Raw genomic sequence first — 22145 nt, 5'->3', positions numbered from 1 at the left:
CGCCACTGCTGCCGCTTCAGTCTGGGTGCCTGTGGTCTGCTGGGGACCGTCCCCAGCAGACCACAGGCACCGGGTCTCAAGGGGCAGCAGCAGCGGTTCCCGCGCTTCTGAGGCTTTGCTCTGGCAAAGCCTCAGAAGCGCGGGAACCCGCCCGGTGCCCCTGGTCTGCTGGAGACGGTCTCCAGCAGACCAGGGGCACCGGAGCAGCTTACGAACGGGGCTTTCTCGCCCCGACTTCCGGGGCGAGAAAGCTCCGTTCGTAAGTGCGGATCCGACGTAAGTCGGATCCGCATAAGTCGGGGACTGCCTGTACTCCAAGGCTACGTCTACACTGGCCCCTTTTCCGGAAGGGGCATGTTAATTTCAGAAGCCGTAATAGGGAAATCCGCGGGGGATTTAAATATCCCCCGCGGCATTTAAATAAAAATGTCCGCCGCTTTTTTCCGGCTTTTAAAAAAGCCGGAAAAGAGCGTCTACACTGGCCCCGATCCTCCGGAAAAAAAGCCCTTTTCCGGAGGATCTTATTCCTACTTTGAAGGCTTTTTTTCCGGAGGATCGGGGCCAGTGTAGATGCTCTTTTCCGGCTTTTTTAAAAGCCGGAAAAAAGCGGCGGACATTTTTATTTAAATGCCGCGGGGGATATTTAAATCCCCCGCGGATTTCCCTATTACGGCTTCTGAAATTAACATGCCCCTTCCGGAAAAGGGGCCAGTGTAGACGTAGCCCAAGTGTGGCCTCAACAGAGCTGAATAAAGGAGAATAATCGCTTCTCTAGATCTGCTGGCAATGTTCCTCCTAATGCACCCTAATATGCCATTTGCCTTCCTGGCTACGAGGGCACACTGTTGACTCATATCCAGCTTTTCATCCACTGTAATCCCCAGGCTCTTTTCTGCAGAACTGCTACTTAGCCATTTGGTCCCCAGCCTGTAACAATGCTTGGGATTCTTAATTCCCAAGTGCAGGACTCTACACTTGTCCTTGTTGAACCTCATCAGATTTCTTTTGGCCCAATCCTCTAATCTGTTTAGGTCACTCTGGACCCTATCCCTGCCTTCCAGCATATCTACCTCTCCCCCTTAGTGTCATCTGCAAACTTGCTGAGGGTGCAATCCATCCCGTCATCTAGCTCATTACTAAAAATGTTGAACAAAACCAGCCCTAGAACCAATCCTTGGGGCACTCCGCTAGAAACCGACTGCCAACCTGACATCGAGCTGTTGATCACTACCCATTGGGCCCGACAGTCTAGCCAGCTTTCTATCCACCTTACAGTCCATTTATCCAATCCTTACTCCCTTAACTTGCTGGCAAGAATATTGTGGGAGACCGTATCAAAAGCTTTGCTGAAGTCAAGGTATATCACATCCACCGACTTTCCCATATCAACAGAGCCAGTTACCTCATCATAGAAGTTAATCAGATTGGTTAGGCATGACTTGCCCTTTATGAATCCATGTTGACTATTCCTGATCACTTTCCCCTCCTCCAAGTGCCTCAAAATGGATTCCTTGCATAAATCACTAAAGGTCTTGCAGCTGATTGACTTCTTATGAAAAAGAAACAGCAGCTAAGATGTACTGTTGTACTTCTCACAAGCCAACAATGGATCAATCTTAAGGCATCAATATAGACAGGGGTGATTCATTTATTGTTTTTTTTTATGTCCCTTGTGGACCAAAGAAAGAGTTCAGATGGTTTGAAGAAACCGGACCTTTAGTGATTTATGCAAGTTACCAGTTACAGAATTAGCCTCTGTTAAAATTCACTAAATTGAGCTAGCTTAACTAAAATGAAACTGTCGCTGTCAACCTGGCTTGCAGGTTAGCGAGTTAATATGGCCCTACTCAAAAGGAAGAGGAGACCATGCAAGCCCCAAATGAAAAAGAAGATAAAATAATATGAACTGGAGAACAAAAACAAAAGAACAAAGTCAACTTTCTGAATATGTGTGAGCAGAGAACTGTTAGGCAGATGTAGGGAAGAATAATCACAAATGAATGGGAGACTTATTGAGTATTCCTTACCTGGGCTAAATTCTTGTTGACTTCAGTGAAATTTTGCCAAAGTGAATAAGGAGTGTTGAATAGGGACCTCATTGAGAAAGTACTGCAATTTAGTGGCCATGGACAACAAAATAATGCTGTTGCCCTTAAAAGGATGTGTCAATAAGGCTCACTACAGAGGTTTTTTTTGGAAAAACAGCTGTTTTTCTGAAAAAAAAGCCCACTTAAGTTGATGCTGCAATTGCGTTCTTTTGAAAAAAAAAATCAAAAGACCAGAGGGGTTTTTCCGATGTCGGTAAACCTTTTTCTATGAGGAAGAAGCCTTTTTAAAAAGGCCCGCCGGCAGAGAGGAGGGGGCAGCCTCCTCCCAGGGAGGTAGACACGGACCGGGGCCCAGGACGGACTGGGTGCGTGCCCGAGACCGGCAGGCAGCCCGTCGCTGTCCCAGGGGCTCCTGGGGCGGCCCCCGCGGCCGGCGGTTGGCCAGTCCCGGGTCAGAGGACAACCAGGACAAACCCCGCCGCCCGCAGAGAGACAAGTGCCTCAGTCGGGACAAGATCCACGGAAGCAGAAGGACCCACGGGACTCCTGCGGAACAACCCCAGACCCGGACCCCAGAATCCTGGTAGGCGTTGGGGAACGACTGGGGTGGGCCAGGGGAAGGGAGGAAGCAGCCCAGGGCGGGGGCCTTCTGGCGACCGTGGGCAGACATGTTTCGGGAGGAAACACCCCCCGTCTGCGGTGCAGGGGCGACAGTGAGCCCCTGCACTTAAGGCCCCGGGCTGGGACCCGGAGTGAGGGCGGGCCCGGGTCCCCCTCCCAATCCCTCTTGAGCACCCAACCCCTTTCAGAACCAGAACGCACACAAACGTGCGAACTGTGGCGGCTGGACTGCAGGGCCGGCCAGGGTATCGGCCCTCTGAGGGGCCAGGCTTGGGGCGCAAGCCCCCAACCCCGCTAAGGCAGGGTATAGACATGGAGTCTGCTGAATCCCCCTCTCCTGCCCAGCAGGAAGGGGGTGCTCGCACCCACCTGACGGGACGCACGACTGGGAATCCCGGCCGGGGGCCCGGTTAGAGGATGAAGGGGTTCACTGAGCTCCTCTGCCCACCCGGTAGGGGGTGATCGCACTCCACGGTTCGTCCACAGGGTTAAACACTGGAATAAATTGCCTAGGGAGGTTGTGGAATGTCTATCTCTGAGAATATTTAAGAGCAGTTTAGACCGACATCTGTTATGGATGATACAGACCGTGTTTAGTCCTGCCACAAGGGCAGAGGACTGGACTTGATGATTTCTCAAGGTCCGTTCCCGTTCTAGTATTCTATGATTCTATGAAGCAGTTTTTGCTTTGTTTTTTAATAAAGCAACCTAATTGTTGCAAAACAAGGCTACTTATTAAAATAAGAAATAAAAGCTTCTACGTTTAAGAAGAGGTCTTTAATTTAATTGACTATTGCAGCTCACATTATAGAAAGTGAAGGATCTCATCTTGACTGATTGATTAATAATTTCAAATTATACCAATATCTTGATATTAAATTTTGATTGGTATTGCTTTATTATTGTCTCTTACAGGCATATGAGTATATCTATTTAAATTAATATTCATTTTCCAAATATATGATTGGAAACAGTTGTTTTAAAATCTTTTGCAAGTTGGAGGGATGACTGAGCAGAAACAAAAGACAGCAATCATGCTTTTCAGCCTGCCAAGGCCAAATGTAGGACACAAGATGTGACTAGGATCTAAAATGATAGACACAAATAAAGTTGATTCTGGACTTAATGTGATGTGGATTTCTTTCTTTTAATGTGATAAGTTCTTTCAATGATCTCTGTTTCCAGATTCCTTACTTCTGATGTAAATTTCTTTCAACAATACAAGTGAGGCTGCTATCAAACATCGCTTGGCTGCTATCAAACATTGCAGCTGATATGAACCTGGTTTATTGATGAATAGACCAGATATGTCCACACAATTCTTTAATTTCAATGGCAAGTTAAATAGACAAAGGAGTGTGATGGAGATCTAGTAGCAACGTGGTTCAATTAGGTTTTAATTTTGCATTGTTTTAAATAACATAATACTATTAATCTGTAATGAAATGGAAAACCTAACCTAATCAATAAATCAGGGAAAAACAGAATTAGAATGCGTTTTTTCCTTTTAAAATTCAATACTTACACAACTGCACTCAGGAAATGGAGGGTTTCTACTCCTTGAGTGCTATAGTATGTGAAAATGAGGACTCTTCAAGCAACACACAGAATACTAATATTGACCCATTTGAAATTCCTGCTAATAAGCATTTGGCACCCAGAAAAGGAGGAATATTATTTATTACAGAAGCCTGGCTCATGTGAACATGGATTTGGCCCAATGTGGCTTTTTTCAGATTTCAAGTTAGATCCTGTAGGCAGCAGTATGGAAAAAGAATGAAACTCTTGAAAGGTGCCATTATTGCTTAATGTAAAAATGAAAGAGAATAACCAGTGAGTGGAAAATAATCAGCTTTTGGTTAAGGACTATTTGTAACTGAAAAAGAATTCTTAGTAGGAAAATGTCTAATTTTTAATGAAGAGGACATTAGAGAAATGTTTGGAGGAGAAGTAAAGTAAAGGTGGTTGAATACTATTAAAACTTAATGGAGCAATAAAACAGAGTGTAATTGTTGTGTCTCCTAAATGGTAGCCAGATTACACTTATCCAATTAGGTTTTGTCTACACTGCAACTTTTAACCAAGTTTGTATCCAGTTAGCAGCATGGTTGGCTCCAAATTCAGTTTGTTCTCACACACAACATGATTAATGTTCTGTTAGTAACCATGGCAGCTAAATATGTACTGTCTTTGCCAGGAGTGCAGGCTGGCACATGATTGTCTTATGATACCATTTGGCACACCGTTTTGCAGTGTAGGTGGACCCCCTAAATGTGCCCCCGTGACTCCTTTTTTGAGATTCTCTATCATTTGCTGAACCACTATGTGATAACTGCCCCCAAATTATTAGAGTGATCCAAGGAAGTTAAAACAAAACAAAAGGAAACTTAAATCATGGTTGATGGGTATGCATAAACCTTGTTGACTCATGGTTGTGTTGAGAAGGAAGTTGTTGGTGTGGGCACAACTCAAACTATATTTGTTGTAACACAGTGCAACAGGGTATAACAGTGCAAAGAAAGTGCCACTAACTGGTTAAAACACAATGATAACTGTAGTGAGCACAGGTTTTTACTAGTCACCTAGGCCTAATCTGAAAACACATTCCCCTATCAAACATATCTATGCTCAAATAACGCCTAGTGTGGATGCAGCTATTTTGATGGAAGAATGCTTCTATTACAAAGCTAATGCCATTCAATGTTACTACATTGTCATACTACGGTATACTGATCTGAAAAACAGGATCAGCATACTGTGGGGCTATGCCAACACAGTTTTGCTGGTACATTCTTTGTAGTGTAGACATACCACAAATTTGCTCCCTGGACAAAACCACAGCCAAGATTTGGCCTGGGACTCTTATGGTCTGGAAACAGACCAAATGGAAAATGTAGCCAGTAGAAGCTGTGCTGTCTCAGCTGGACGTCATGTTGTATATTTTGCACACAGAAATTATAGATTGTGATATGAAGATTCACAGGCTTGGCTTATGACACTGCAGAATGTTTTCTATGTAAAAATCTACCAAGCCCAAACATCTCCATTTAACCATTTAATCTCCAGCATAACCTTGTGTTCAGGCAGGGCTCGTCTACACTGGCCCCTTTTCCGGAAGGGGCATGTAAATTTCACCAGTCGTCGTAGGGAAATGCGCGGGGGATTTAAATATCCCCCGCGGCATTTAAATAAAAGTGTCCGCTGCTTTTTTCTGGCTTTTAAAAAAGCCGGAAAAGAGCGTCTACACTGGCCCCGATCCTCCGGAAAAAGCGCCCTTTTCCGGAGGCTCTTACTTCAAAGTAGGAATAAGAGCCTCCGGAAAAGAGCACTTTTTCCGGAGGATCGGGGCCAGTGTAGACGCTCTTTTCCGGCTTTTTTAAAAGCCGGAAAAAAGCGGCGGACACTTTTATTTAAATGCCGCGGGGGATATTTAAATCCCCCGCGCATTTCCCTACGATGACTGGTGAAATTTACATGCCCCTTCCGGAAAAGGGGCCAGTGTAGACGTAGCCACAGGGTATGAATACACAGCAGCATTATTTCGGAATAACTGACTTTATTTCGAAATAACAAAATGCGCATCTACATAGCAGGCCATTATTTTGAAATAATATTGAGATGGAGGACTTCTTACTCCAACTCCTATAACCCTCATTTCATGAGGAGTAAGGGAAGTTGAAGGAAGAGTGTTCTTCAACTTCCTGCTGTGTAGACAGCACCAAAAGCAGAATTAAGCTTCGACATCCTGTTGTGTAGACAGTGCCAAAAGCAGAATTAAACTATTTCTACTTCAGCTACGCCATTGACATAGATAAAGTCGTATATCTTAATTTGACTTTTGCCCTGCTGTGTAGATGTGCCCACAGTTATTCTGTTACTGAATCTGCTTCAATATTACTTTGCCTCCTTCAGACAGATCTTGAGGGCTGAAATTCTAAAATCCCATTTTAAAACCTGAGAAATAAAATGATCTTATGATTAGACTACTGGGCTGGGACTCAGTAGTTCTGTATTCAACACATTTTTAATATTTTTATTTCAGATACAAATACAGTGTAAATAGAAATCCCTCAGAAAGATGTTCAACAACAAGAGAGAGAAAAACAGGCAAAAAGACAAGAAAAATCCGTGGAAAGCACTCTTACAATAGACTATTATATTTCATTACCGTTGCTTTTCAGAATAATTTAGGATATATGAAAAATTTTACACATATATTATTACTGTATAAAAGATTCTGAATTATTCATGCGCATTCAAAATAAAGAATTTTTTTAATGTCTAGAGATTGTCTTTTGTATGCTAACTTACCTAGGCTGCTTTATAACAATCTTCTGTTCTAGGCAGTATAAATAAGGAAACTTTTTACTTTTATAAAGATCTCCTTACCCAGATATATAATACTGTTCACATGCAGTTTATTTAAAATTCTTTTGTATTGTGACATTGTCCATTTTTTTCTCAGAAATTAACCAATATATGATTCATAAAGTTCGGAATATGTGACCTGGTACAAGAAGGATTAACACTTTACCTAATGTGGAGAGTTGGAAGCTAATTGATAGCTTTCACTGCAGTTACAGATTTACACAATTACCTGCATTTTAACATGGTTGTCACCATCCCTGCATGGTTGTCACCAACCTTGCCAAGTGATTAGGAAAATCTAACCCTATGGAAGTTGAACCTTTTTCGTTCAGTGCTCTGTGGTGAGGCAACATCCATGGTTCAGCATGATTTTAGTTAGCTGGATGTCACGTAGCATGGGTATGGCCAAGTTTCTTGCAGTCCCATAAAGTTTGATAGCCACCAGTACTGGCTCTCAGTTTTCTGTGCTGTTATTTAGCTCTAATTTACTTCTCAATGTTTTCCAATAACCCAGTAAGCAATGGAAGTGTTGGTAATGCTGCTAGACAATATTGATCTCTGTGGTTCAACAAATTCTCTGGTTGGGCACTGGTCACATCCCCAGGGTGACAGACTAGGGTGGTTCAACCTGTATATTTATCACTTTTCATGCTCTACTCCATATTTGTAGTTTTCAGGTCAGTGGAGTGAATGTTCAGCCTTTTCTCTTTGGCCTTTTCTCCTCAAATCCTACAAAGAGGGGAGTGCCCAGCACACAGTGATAAACAGCTCACTTCCCTTTGAATCCATGAGAACTGATGTACAGGAGGCAATCAGCTGCTTGTAAGATCAGGCTGCTATTGTCAATGCTGATTAAGGGCCCACCCTCTGAGGCAGTCAGAAGTTAAAGGCTCTTCACACTAGGACTTAATTTAAGAATTCAAGGCATTTGGGAATTTTGTGCAGCCTGTGAGATTCTGATTATCTCTTGAAAGGCGCCAAGTGTTTTTAGTTTCCCCTTATGGATGTGAATGTATAACCATGTAAATGGTTAACAGATAAGCGTGGGCTTATCAGGTAACATTCACATTTACACGCAGGCATGGGCAGCGAGTTATATAGGTTCATGGTGCCCATGCTCCAGCAATATTCAGAGCTGGGGGCCCTGCTCCACCAATATTTGGAGCTGGGTCTCTCCCCCGGCCCTGCCTGGAGCAGGCCCCGGGCCCCCCCCCCCCCACGCATCCTCCCACCCTGGCCCCAGAGCCCCCCCCCCCCCTCGGCCCCAGCCCTGTCCCTGCCATGCGCAGCTTTCAGTCTGGCTCCCTCTTGCTAGCGCATGCTGCCGACTGCTGCTGCCATGCGTGGCGTTTACAGGTAAGCGAGGAGACGTCTGGGTGTGAAGTGATGTCACGGCCCAGGACTTTAAAACTGCTCGGCGTGGCATTGCACCGGATTTGGAGTCCGGGGACTTCTGGGGCCCAAGTGCAGACTCCGGCCCTGCAAAGTGGAAGGCAGAAGGTAATGGAGGGGGAAAACAGAGGAAGGGGCTTGTGTGGAGTGGGAGGGGGAAAACAGGGGAAGGGGTGAGAGAAGAAGGGGCTTGTGCGGAGGGGGAGAGAGAGGGGGAAGAAAGAGGAAGGCACCGAGGGACAGCATGGAGGAGAGACAAATGCCAGGGGGCCAAGTGCAGACAATGAGGAAAAGGGCAGGAGGGGAGGTGTCAGTGGGAGGGGGGACAGAGTGATGCTGGGAGAGGAGAGAGTAAGGGCATTGGGGGCCAGAGAGGGGGGGAGGAGGAGGTGCTGGGAGAAGGCTTGAAAGAAGGGATGGGCATGAGGAAGGTGGAGATGGAGCAAGTCATGTGTGAGGGCAGAGGGGCATGAGGGCAGAGGGTGGTGAGGGAGTGGGCATCAGGGAAAAGGGGGCGGGGCAGTGAGGGAAGGGGGAGGCACTAGGAGGGTGCAGGGCTAAGGGAAGGTGCAGGTGCCAGGGGATTCTGGGGGTGAAGCAGAAGGGCAGACACCTGCACGGGAGGGACCAGCACCAGAGGAGAGAGGCAGGGCAGGTATGTAGAGGGAGGTATTAGAAGAGGGGACGAAGAGGGGTAGCTCACATGATCAGAGTGGGCCTACTGACAGAATGGGCAGAGGGGGAAGAGAAGGGCTGGTGGAGGGGGGCAGGTCGCAGGAGGGCTGAGGGCAGTGATAAGGGCAGAAGTCAGGACAGCAAAGGAGAATGAGGAGCTGGGGGGCAGCAGGCACCGGGGAGCTGATAGAGCAAGGGGAGGAGACATGGCAGCAGAGAAAAAAGGTAAAAGTTTATAAAATATTTATTAATAACTTGGGTGCCCCAGTGACACATCCATACAAGCCACATGAACTCAGTAGTGGTGCACAACACAAAATTCATTCTGTTCATGGGAGGAAACTCTTAGGCTGTGTCTACACTGGCGAGTTCTTGTGCAAGAAGTCTTGCACAAGAACACATCCACACTGCCATGTGCAAGCTGTGCTTTTGTGCAAGAGCATCCATGGCAGTGTGGATGCTCTCTTGCGCAAGAATTTTAGCCATAGGGGTTTCTTGCGGAAGAAATCCCGGCTGAGCATCCACTCTGCTCTCTTGCGCAAGAGAGCTTACACCTGTTAGAAAAGAGCGTAGCTCTCACACAAGATGCCCTCTCTTACCACACCGTACTGTAAATTTCCTTGTGCAAGAGCAGGTGGGCAGTGTGGATACTTGTGACTGCGCGTTGGGGGTCCCCCATCTCCTGCACCCTGAAATGGCACAAACAGACTGCACCAGCCAGTGGAATAGAGGAAGTTTATTGCCTCTCCAGGTTACAGCACAGCACAGATGTAGTCTGGTCACAGAGCTGGGCTAGGATGCCTCAGGCCCCCTTGAGATGGGGGAGACTAGGCCCCTAAACTCCAGCCCCTTTCCCTAGGCTGTCTCCTCCATGCTCCCAGCCAGCCACTAACTAACTCTCTTCCAGTCCTGCCCCCCAGCCAGGGCAGCATTCCACCTTCCTTTGTTCCTCTCCATGGGGGGTGTCTGGCCATACTGGTTTGCATAGTGACTCATCCTGTTTTGCTGGGTCGTGGTACCCACAGCAGCCAGTGGGGGTTACCCCAGAGCCAGCAGCATAGAAACCAGCCAGGTACCCCCACTACGTCACAATACTCTGTGGGTTCTTGCACACAAACGGCTGTATTTGCCCAAGTAGCCACGAGTGTAGACATATTCTTAGAGGGAACACATCCCCCTGCCTCTCTGCCCCCAAGTTAATGTCACACACATTGAGTTAATGCAATTGCAGGATAGTTGCATGAGGGGGGCGTTGGTGGGGGCCAAACTAATTCCTGTTGGTAGGAGGATGGTGGGAAACATCCTTAGAGAGGGGTCACATGACACCTTTTACTTCTGGTCACGTGTCCATCTTGCCCCGAGCGTGTTTCCTCCAGAGGCCTGGTTAATGGGGGTCAGAGGGCGAGGTTAACGGAGTCAGGGGGCGTGGCTAATGGGGCACCACCAAAAATTATACAAACCTGCCACCCCTGCATGCAGGCTTTGTGTAACCTGGGGAGCCAGCTGCAGGTGCATGTAACCATGTAACTACTGAGTTTTTCAGCAGTTACACATTTGCACTATTACCTGCATTTTAACATCCCCATTCCCACTGATTTCAAGGGGAGTGGAGGGGGTTCAGTACCTTTCAGAATCAAGGTCTTGTAAAACAAGGAGGGAAACAAGACTGATAAATGCAAGAAGGCAATTTAGTCCTTTGTACACTATGGCTACGTCTACATTGGCATCCCTTTCCGGAAAAGGGATGCTAATGAGACGAGTCGGAATTGCAAATCCACGGGGGATTTAAATATCCCCCGCGGCATTTGCATTTATATGGCTGCCGTTTTTTTCTGGCTTGGGGATAAGCCGGGGAAAAGCGCCAGTCTAGACGCGATTCTCCGGAAAATAAGCCCTTTTCTGGAGGATTTCTTATTCCTACTTGAAAGGAAAGGGGCTTATTTTCCGGAGACTTGCATCTAGACTGGCACTTTTCTCCGGCTTATCCCCAAGCCAGAAAAAAGCGGCAGCCATGTAAATGCAAATGCCACAGGGGATATTTAAATCCCCGTGGATTTGCAATTCCGAAGTGTCTAATCTGCATCCCTTTTCCGGAAAAGGGGTGCAGTGTAGACACAGCCTATGTTTCATTGGTGCCCCAGCATTCTACAGCAAACACAGTACTGTCACATTTTCTTCTCCAGATACAGAGGAAAGGAACCAGAGGCCTCTGCCCCATTGCTACAGCAGAGAGTAATAGGGATTCACATGCTCTAAGATGTATTCAAAACCATTTCCTTGATTTTCAAGAGCCCTGTTAAACATTTTTTTATGAAAACACGTTTACAGAAAGAAGCCTTGGAGGATAGTGGAAAACCACAGGAGTGTCCTGTTGTTTTTCTGACCTGTGGAGAGTCAAAGTAAAATGTGGGAGGAATATAAGTGAATAGATGAGTGTAGTGTAGTTGTACACTGTGTGGGTCCCATGATCATGGAGAGACAAGCTGGGTGAGGTAATATCTTTCACTGGACCAACTTCTGGTGGTGAGAGAAACAAGCTTTCCAGCTTACACTGAGCTCATCTGCAGGGCCAGAGCAGGGTGCCCTGTGCTGTCTCCTGAGCTGTCCCACCTCAGTCTATGGGGTCAGACCAGGACGGCAGCCTGCTCCTTGCTGAAAGCAGGGCCCCTGCCCTCCCGTTGCTGACCCTTTCCAAGGGTGCCAGAGAACTGCACTCAACCCCCAGGGGCTCAGACCCGGAGAAGGGACGCCGGGGGCCCAGGCTACGCCGCCAGGGCCCAGTGCCGCGCTTTCTGGGCTCCCCTGCCACCTCCCGCCGGGGGTGCGCTGACCGCGGGCGCCCGGGGAGCGCTCCCGCCGGGCGGTGCCGAGAAGGCGCCAGGGGGCGCCCCCGCCAGCTGCCGGAGCTCTGCCGGGCGGCTCTGGCGGCTGTTTGAAAGTGCGGAGGAGGAGCGGGAGCGGGGCTGGCGGCGGCCCGGCCTCCTTTGTCCCCTCCCCTATTCGCCGAGCCGGCAGTAGAGGTGCAGCAGCCGGGAGCGGAGCGGGCCGGCCGGGGGATCCGCTCGCTTCCCTTCCCGCAGCAGCGCCGAGGTCGCCATCTTCGCCTCCCCTCCCGGGCAGGGCGGCGGCAACCCCCGCTCCAGCCGGGAGCTGCTCCTGCCGCATCCAGCGCCCGCCGCCGGGGAGGGCAGTGGGCGCGGCCCCCGCCCGCTCCATGTGATCGCCCGGGCTCCGCAGCCGCCTGCACTGATCTCATCTCCATCCTCCCCAGCGCTGCGGGCGCCCGGCGGGAGGGAGACGGAGGTGCCGAGAGGAAGCCAGACAAAGGAGCAGGGGCTGCTGTAGCGAGAGGTGAGTGACTGGCAGGGATTGGGGAAGGGGGGCTCATGGGGCAGCAGGGGCCTAATTTTGGTGCTTCCCCCATTTCTATCGAATCCCCTTCTTCGAAAGCCTTGGGCTTCATGTGCGCTGGGAGTGGCGTCTTCCCCTCCCTAGAAAGCAGAGAGACCCCCCTCCCCGGCCATCATCACCCTCCTCCCCAAGCCTACTGCTGCAGCAAAGCAGAGATTCAGGCTCGCCCAGCCTCCTGCCAGCGAAGGGGGACAGAGCTGGGACTTGGGGGCGTTGGGCTGTCATCCCTGTCTGGAAGACGAATGTGATCTACAGTGCGGGTGTGTTTGTGGGAAACACACAGCCATACCTGCGTGGACCCCAGTGGGCTGCGGTGGGACTGTCTATGCACCAGAGCTTGTAGCTCCATTTTCAATTCTGGGAAAGTCCTCTTCAATCTTGTTGTCACTTATCTTCCTTCCAAACCAAAAGCAGAAGGCGGGGGGTTCCCCACGCAGGGCAACACTAAGGCTGAGTGCAATGTTCTAGCAGAGTGAAGCAAGTGGGAGCAGAAAGCTAAAAAAAACCTTGGCAAATGTTTGGTGCTATAAAGCTGTGCTCTTGTCAGTGGCAGGTCAGGTTTCGCAATGGCATGGACCAAAGGTTTTGGGGAAGGAAGCCGAATCTCTCTGATTCTACATACAGTGTCCCCCCTGCTATTTACCCTTCACAATACACTTGTTTTGTTAATAAGCTTTAAACCCTACACCTGGATATTAATAATAAAAAAAAAATCAAGGGTTTTCTTTCCCCACCTTCTTCCAAGCTAAGCAAAATATTAACTGAATGTTAAGCCTGCACAGCTTGGCTCTTTCTCATGGAGTTAAAGAGAGCAGGAGAGGAAACTCCAATAGGGATTTAGAGCACAAATGTCTTATTTTTTCTCCTCTCCCTCCCCCTGCTTATCTCCAATGATCATAAGGCCAGATTTGCTGCATTTTCCCAAAACTGTCGATTTCATTGTGAGAAAAGTGTTGCTCCTACAAAATTTTAAAGATATTTAGCAAACTCCTTGTTCTTTTTTTGTGTGGAAGTGATAGTAAGGACAGTTTCTTCTGCTGAAAAATTATTAAAAACGAATGTTTCTGGGGGGGAAATTACAAGAAGGAGCATTGAATGAGATGGTGATGCTTTTAACAGGTTGTTTGGTGCAAGTGCTTCTTGAGCTCAAGGACAAAAGGAGGCTTCTTTTTGCTATTCTTTCTTGGCACAGAGGGTGTGGTAATGGCACTGTAATGCAGCATTGGTAACTGAACATGAGCAGGACTGCATATGTGTGGGGAAAATGTTTGGTATTTGATGCTGATGGCTAATGCGACCACTTTCATTATTAGATAATACAAATCTGAGTAACATACAAAACTTTGTTCTGGGGAAATTGCCTGACACTATCCATAAGTTGTATGTATAAAATCATTGGTTAGTTAGACCCCAGCACATTAGAACGTTAAGGTAGTGTTGCACACATGAATTTATCTGTCTTCGGATTTAAACCTGTTAACTTCAAAATTCAGAGTTCTGAGTACAAGACATCTAAAAAGTTGCCTTTTCAGATAAGTGACAAGCTCCAGATATGTTTTAAAGTTTTAATTGATATGACTAACATTATATGAGGAATGTTGGCATAAACTATTGCTTTTTACAGGCTATGAAAACATAACATTATAGGAAGAGATTTAAAACTTTGACACCTAGTATGAAATAAGTGACACTTTCCCCCCTTCCCTCCCATATACACAGAGGGAGAGACAGAGAGAGAGTCTTGTTTGGAACCAGAGGCTGACTGCTCTCTGGGTGATTTGGGGTAAATGTTTGTTTATTTTTATATTCAGCGACTGACAAGATCTTCTAATCTAGAGGCAATTAAAACAACAACAAAACAATCAGTCCGTGCTGTGATGACAGATATTTATATTTTTTTCTCAAAATAAAAACAAAGAATTTTTTTCTGACAATTTTACTACTTTGTCATCACTAAATGGTAACTTGATTTAGTACATTAAAGATCTATCTGTGATACAAAAGCTCATGTAATATTTTTAAGCTCTCCATTTCCCTTCTGAATCCTAACACGTAAAGCCAAATTCTGTTCTGTTTTATATAGGAATAACTTGAATAATTCTAGTGATGATAATGATACTATATTGGATTTACACTGATGCAGGTGAGATTAGAATTTTGTCCAATGATTGAGTCTGTTTTTTCTAGTTTATAATTGCCAATATGATCCTACCTTACTCACACCCATGTTGATCTAAGTAGGAAAGAGGAGTTAGCTGGTGAAATTCTCTTAGATACCCAACAGTGTTTTAGACTACTGTATAAAATGTTATTTCATAATAGTAAAAAATTGTTTTGGGGTAAGCCAAGTCATTTTGGAAGTGACACCTCTTGTACTGTCAGTACACCTGTGCTACTCTTAGTCTGTTCCTGATCTCTTTCAGTTTCTGCTGTCATTTCCTTTTTTGCCAAAAAAGGTAATGTTAAAGATTAAATGTTGAAGAGTGGTAAGTATGGCTCTGATCCTGCAAATTCTTATGTAAGTGAATTGTCTCACTGAACTTATTGCTTGGTTCAGTGGGATTATTCACTTTCTGTAAAGTTGAGCATGTGGGTAAGTATTTGCAGGATTGAAATTTAAACAATCTGTAGTTTTTGCCTTAGGTTCAGTAAGAATTTTAGAAGTAAAGGTTAAATTTTTTATCTTAATTAAATTACAATGACTTTATAAGTGTATGTCTACACAACAACATTATTTCGAAACAACTAGCGTTATTTTGAAATAACTTAGTCTGCATCTACACTACAGGCAGTTATTTCGAAATACTGTCAGGCTGGAGGACAACTTAGTCTGACTCCTGTAACCCTCATTGTACAAGGAGTAAAGGAAGTCGGAGGAAGAGTGGTCTGTTTCGAAATAAGCACTGTGTAGATGCTCCCATTATTTAAATGAACTATTTTGAAAAAAAGCTATTCAATTGATGTAGCTCAGTTTGCATAGCTGATTTCGAGTTAAGCCCTGCTGTGTAGACACATCCAAAGAGGCGAGTGTGTTTTCCAAAGAAGAGCAGGGTCTCTAACAATATTCTTCTAGCTTTTCTCTATGAGCAATAGTGGAGTCCTTCTTGCAACAAAGAATTCATTTGTGTGGGGGGGGGGGGGGGGGGGAGGTTTCCCCCTAAGAAATCCGATGACATTGTACATACCAAAGGTCTGTAAAGCAGGAATTATAAAATTAGCTTTTTCAAGTATTTTAATAACTTTCTGTTGCATTGTTTGAGTGAAGAATAGAGTAAGCTATAGGATCATTGAGTATAATTTATTAGTCCACAAATGAACCTAATTCAGCTTTACGCTATCACAGTTGAGATAGGTGAGACGCTTTGTTCTAAATCTGTAAATTTTTATATTTTATAACAAGAAAAAAACAACTTGTCTTGAATCATACCATTAATTCTGACCCCACATACTTGTCAGAATTCTGCAGTTGCTGGCATTGTAACAATTTGAGCACAGCTAGCAAAGGGTATGGCTTGTCATGATTAAAAAAAAAAAAGTCAGCAGGAGCCTTTTAAACATCTTGCCTTCGTTCTTATTGTCCAAAAAAATATGTTGACTGATTTTTAGCAAAGGAGTAATGAAAAAAAAATAGCACAAAGGGGGAAACTGAACAGGGTTTTCTTAAGTGACTTGGGAGGGCAATATTTCATGGTGTTTCTTTCTGTCAGAACAGGGGTGTAATGATAGATCATGAGTAATAGTGGTGATAAGAAAATGTAATGTCACATGGAGACTTCACAGTCAGTAAGAAGTACTTAACACATTTTTTTCCAGCAAGAACTGTATTAGGTGCTAACATGATTGAGTCTTTAGTGAGAAAAACTAGATTTTGATGAAGAAATATGTTAACCACCAGTAACTGTGAAATTAATTGTTTGCCCACTAGGGTGAAGTTATGATCCAGTGTGATGCCAGGAACATACTTGACTTTTTAGAATTCTGTGTCTGCTTGCATTGTCCACAGCTTTTGGCTGGTTCACAAATATTTTTTCCAGTTTTTGTTTTTTACTAGAATTCTAAAACAAATATAATTCAGCTTTAGGTTTCCCCTGATAACTCTTAGATAAATTATATAGCTTCTATTCTTTTCTGTTTGGTTGTCTAATGCAGTGTTTTCCCTGTAAGAACAAGTTTAAGAACTTCTCCATTTAAAACAAAATTTTGATTGGCATTATGACATCACTTTTGTTCGTTAGGTGCAGTTTAATAAATCGTCCCTGCAAATGAGGCATGAACTTTATATGATTGATACACATCTATTAATTTATACCAAGTTTTGAAAAGTTATCACTGACATAAAACTGCTCCCTAGAAGTATCTGTAATTGCTTCATATTACATGCAAATCTGTTTTTTCAGCCTTCAAACTTCATTTTTGGGTGAATTTCAGCCATCATAGTGTGGTCAGTGTTATGCAGACTTATTCACAAAGCTCTGACATGTGTGTCGTGTTGTCTCCTGAGCATATTCCCCATCGTGATTTTTTTTGTAGTAGTAGTTTCTGTGTGTAAATATCCCCTGAACTGCAGTTAATATTCTGTGTGACTCAAATTGGGATTTAAGGGGTCTCAGATTATTTTCAAGTGATCCTTTGACCACATCCCAAAAGCAACCATATAATTTGGAATTTCTCATCATACTCAAGTCCAGGAAGTCAGCAGAAGATTAGGATTAGGGTCTGTGGAAAATGATAGTACAACATGTGCTTGCACTAGGGATATGAAGGACTAGTGGACTAGTGGACTAGTCAACTATCTGATAAGCATATGCTTATTGGATAGTCAACAAGCTAGTCGACTAGTCGCTTCCCCCCCTTGTTGCCTCTATTAGAAAAAGGCCAGGGGAGAGGGATGGGAGGGTACTGCTTGGAGCCTGGGGCCAGACCCTGGGCTCCACACGGCGCTGCCACTTTGAAATGCCATGTGCAGCCCAAGGCCAGCTGGGGTGCCCAAGGCTGCATGCAGCGTTTCAAAGTGGCACCGCTGCATGGAGCATAGGATCAGCAGGGGACTCCCCCACTGACCCCGGGCTTCGTGCGGCGCTGATGCTTTGAAATGCCACAGGGAGCCTGGCATCAGGCTCCTCCCTGCATTTCAAAGTGGCAGCGCCATGTGGAGCCTGGATCAACTGGGGACTCCCTAGCTCAGCCGTGGCCAACCCGCAGCTCATGAGCATGTGGCTCTCCCCCATCCCCCCGGGTGCGGCTTGCAAAGCACATCTCCCCTTCCCTCTCTCCCCCTGCGGCTCGTAAAGCTGTCCCTACACCGCTGAAAATGACCCTCTCCTCCCGGCTTCCTGTACTCACTGGGCAGGGGAGCCTTCCGGTATGGCCATTAAAGATGGTGTCAGCCGGCGGGAGCCTGTTGTGGCCAAAAAGCCTCTAAGTGTGTGTGTGTGTGTGTGTGTGTGTGTGTGTGTGTGTGTGTGTGTGTGTGTGTGTGTGTGTGTGTGTGTGTGTGTGTGTGTGTGTGTGTGTGTGTGTGTTTTCGCTTGACAACTTTGCCCCGGTTCTTCGTGCTGGGTCCAATGATATTTTGGCTCTTTGCCACCCCTGCCCTAGCTGATCCTGGCGCTGCTGTGGCGCTGCTGCTTTGAAATGCCATGAGGAGCTTGATGCCAGGTTCCCTGCGATGTTTTAAAGCAGCAGCCTGGCATGGAGCCTGGGGTCAGCGGGGGACTGTTGCTATACTTCAAAGGCTTAGGTGCCCTACTAATCGAATAGTTGATGCAAAATGCATCGACTGTTCAATTACTCAGTCGATATTTAACATCCTTAGCTTGCACAAGGTGTGGTTAAAATGAGTACTACTGTCTCTTTCCTTATATAAATACACACCCGGCTGGCATGTGTAGCTAATGAGCTATAGTCATCTTAGCTCTGCATGTATATTTCTCTCTTTAAACATCTTTGATTGTCATCAAGTAATCAGCTATAATAGGGAATTCAATCATGTGTGGGTCAGCTTGGCCACTTTTTCAAGGTTTGCTAGAGCCTCATTCATATCAAATACTTACAGACACTTCTGTTTTGGTAGCTTTTCATTTGGTAGCTTCTGTTTTGGTAGCTTTTAGTAGCTCTCCCATGTCTGTTCATGTTGATCTATGTTTTCTTCTGTTCATAAAATAAACATTTAACTGAAAACAAAGAAGACAGGTTAAAAACCCCTAAGCTGTGTGATTGATATGATATTACTTTTGCTTTGGTACTTTGTAAATTAAGATTTATCTGGCTTCATGCTCATAAATTTAGTGGACATAGCAGGAAAGGCAGCAACAAATTTCTACAAAGTACTCCGACTACCTGTGCCTTCTATACATGGTGTCGCTTTTAAACCAAAATGCTGGTGCCTCACAATTCTGAAGGCTTGTTTGGAAGCATTAATATGAGCCCTTCCTTGTCTGTTAGCTCAGTCCTCTTACTATCACAGACATCTTGCTACATAAGAGCCTATGAAGTGCTCTGAGGTTAATGCTGGCAGCAATAGTGTACATTACAAATATGCCATCTTGAGCAGTGCCACAGATAGGTTTTTTTTTTTTCTCGTGAAAGTACTGTATTGGCCTGTTTATTTAAAAAAAAAAAGCAATTGTGGACAGGTTCTTTGAAATGAATTAAATAAACACATGTCATCTGCGTTTGAGAACAAGAAGGTATTCTTTGCACCATCTGCTTTTCTCTCCCTGTATATTCCATTCTTCGAGGATGTAAAAATCTTCCTGCTCTAATTGTTTTTTTAGAAACTGGTGTTGGTGAAAAAGCATCTGAGAGTTATTTTATGTTACAATAGTGGATCTTCAATCAGTCTGACTTCCAGCAGCAATGATTACTGCTAAATCTCTTTTTCAGAGTTTGCTTTCTGAGCAGACAGGAACCATCCTGAATGTTCTGTGTCTCCAGCTTTAGTCCTAATAGTTGAGTGAATTTTCACCTGGCTGACTCCTCATTCTAGAAGCTATGCATCCAAAAGCATATAGGAATGTAACCTAATAGGAGGAATGGTGTCTCTTGAGGTTACCTGTAAACTATTTTTGGGGATACAAGTTATAGCACAAAAGTTAAAGATAACGCATCTTACTTTGGAAGTCTTTACCTCTGAAAAGTGTATAATTCTTCTGGCAGATCTGATATTTTGCTTCTGTATGTTAACGCGATAACTTACTGATTTAGATTCTTAATAATGACCACATGAAAATTGTTGCCACAGTGCAAAAACCAAGCACAAATAGAAGACCAAAATTGATTAGCTCTTTTTGGAATAGCAGTGATACATGATTACTCACAATTTGAAATACAGTACCTTCATTTTTAAAAATGAAGATAAGAACCAAAATCAGCCGAGAGTAATACTGCATGTTTGGTCCTTGAATTTTCATCAGCCTTGCACATGCTTTTGTGTTACAGTCAGGCTGTGGTTACTTATAAACTGAGAGGGCACTACTAAGCCTTTAGGACACTTTTCTAGTCATCTCATTAAAAATATATTCAGGCACCATGGCAACAGTTGGACTTGGATTCCCAGAGGTTAAAGCACAACAATTAATGTGCTAAGTGATCTAGTCCCCTAATTGTCAGTTAAATTAGTCTATTGCTAGTCTTTACATGTGTCAGCTATGATTTAAAACAAGCTGGTATTCTCCTCCCACACACCCCAAATATACACTTTGTTCTTTGAGGATGTAAAAACCTGCCTGATGTCAATGATTTTTTTTACAGTGGTTCTGAAAATGAGTCTGTGGAGTTGGATTTTTTGTTACAAGTAGGGTAAAAAATTAGTCTTCAAGCAGTGATGCTTATGACTAGTTGAAAACCAGTCAAAAGTTTTTCAGAGTTTGTGAAGGAGGACTTTAAGCAGGGGGAGAGATTGAGGGGGGAAAAAAGACTTTATATATAAATTAAAAGCCAAATAGGCATAGCCTCTCTCCATATTAAAGCAGACTTATGTTAGTTGTATCCCTCTTCGCTGTGTTTTGTGTTCCTATTTTCACATTCCTTCCAGCAATTATAAATGTTGGAGAGTAAGGACTGGTGTCCCATGACAGGGCTTATATTGGGGGTTTGTAGTGTATTTGCTGTTAGCGCAGAGGTTGATGCTCCAACGGGAGTATAAATATTCAGTTAATTAGTCACCCTTCATAGAGATACAATTAAATGAGTACTGACATACTTGGAGTAGTTTACTGTATCTTCCTGTGTACAGTTGACAGAGTAACCAAGGTGTTTGGGCAAGTGTAAAGGACCAGCCACATGTTCCTTTCTAGCAGGATTAAAACCATAATTAATGATCTATCTTCTGAAAAGATTACCAAATATATTGACTTTCTTTTTATTATTCTATATTTTATTGGTAACAGAATTCCCAGTCCATGTCAAAAACCTTCCTTGAACTCACTGATCAGTCATTCATATCTGTTTTGTCTTTGACATTTTTTGTGTGATCCATTGCCAAGGACATCACCTGCTATAGAGTGCTGCTAGTAGAAAGGCAAGATGAAGTCACCCTGGTTGGCTGAGCTTGCTAGACAGAGTGGTAAAATACTACTGCTGTGCTTGGATTCAAACTTACAATACAAATATATTGATATCATTTAGTAAAAATCACTTACAGGGAACTAGAAAGCAGATATGAAAGCCAGAAGCCCAGCGAACACTCCCTGAGAGAGAGAATTCTTTCTCTAGAGCTTAGTATACCTTTTTAGTATAGATATTAAACATTCTTTGCAATATTTAAAATACTCTTTATTTTAAGATGATTTGCTTAGATTAAAGGTGATCAATGAAGGACAGTAGCCTCCCCAGGAATTGAAATGGGGGGAGGGGGGTGTCAGGGCCAATGAGAGGGGAGACCATGAGGGTGAAGGTGGGCTGTAGGGCACCATAGTTTACAAAACTGGGGGTGTAGGGAAATCTCTGATGAATGATTCATATATTTATTTGCCTAATATATAGTTCACAGTGATAATTTCCTTCTAACACTGAAATGTAGGCTATAGAGACTACTGGTCTGATCATCCCAGTCTTTCTTTTCAGTCAAACATCCTCCTGCTGCAACCTGCTCTAACAATTGATTTTGACCATTTGGGCAAGTTGCTAATGCTGTTCCTGGTTGGGCAAGCAAACCTTCCCAGCCCTTATAGTTGAAGTTGTATCTAAGCTGAAATGGCAATACCTATTAAATGTTTGCTCGGACTAATTGTGTAGTGATGTTCCTGCAATGTGGAAAATACAAATTCATTCTTAGGGTGATATTTGGAAAAAATGTCATATAAGTAGTTTGCGTTCAGGCTCCTCCATATCTTAAGATGAAGCCTAATGAGAAAAATTGTATCTAGTGATCTGTCTTCCCAGCCAAGTACATACAGTAGTAGTTTAACAAGCAAGTAGGGATAAAATATCTAATTATCTGCATCTGTTAAGATCAGAACAAAGAGCCATTTGTTCTATGTGCATCTAAAACAGGGTCCAAAGAAAGAAAGTAGTTTGTGTATTGAATAACTGCTTAGCACACATGGCACTTTCATTTGCTAAGCATTTCAGTGTTTTGGTTTTTTTTAACAAGGTATCGCTTGAAGAAATATTTACACTTTTGAAATG

At 44.4% G+C, this 22145-nt stretch overlaps 1 protein-coding gene across 1 annotated transcript in view; it reads left to right on the top strand.

The window, feature by feature from the left end:
* Window positions 1-12047: 12047 nt before the first annotated feature.
* CDC42SE2 (CDC42 small effector 2) overlaps window positions 12048-22145 on the top strand; it is a 114854-nt gene continuing 104756 nt past the window's right edge. The window contains exon 1 of the mRNA XM_006131876.5: window positions 12048-12455. The gene's annotated coding sequence lies outside the window, so the exon portion shown is untranslated. The remainder of the gene's footprint in view (window positions 12456-22145) is intronic.

The sequence above is a fragment of the Pelodiscus sinensis genome, chromosome 6 (genome assembly GCF_052426305.1).
Source record: "Pelodiscus sinensis isolate ZL-2025 chromosome 6, ASM5242630v1, whole genome shotgun sequence".
Taxonomy (NCBI): domain Eukaryota; kingdom Metazoa; phylum Chordata; order Testudines; family Trionychidae; genus Pelodiscus; species Pelodiscus sinensis.
Note: the sequence above shows the minus strand (reverse complement) of the source record. Positions and strands in the feature narration are given on the sequence as shown.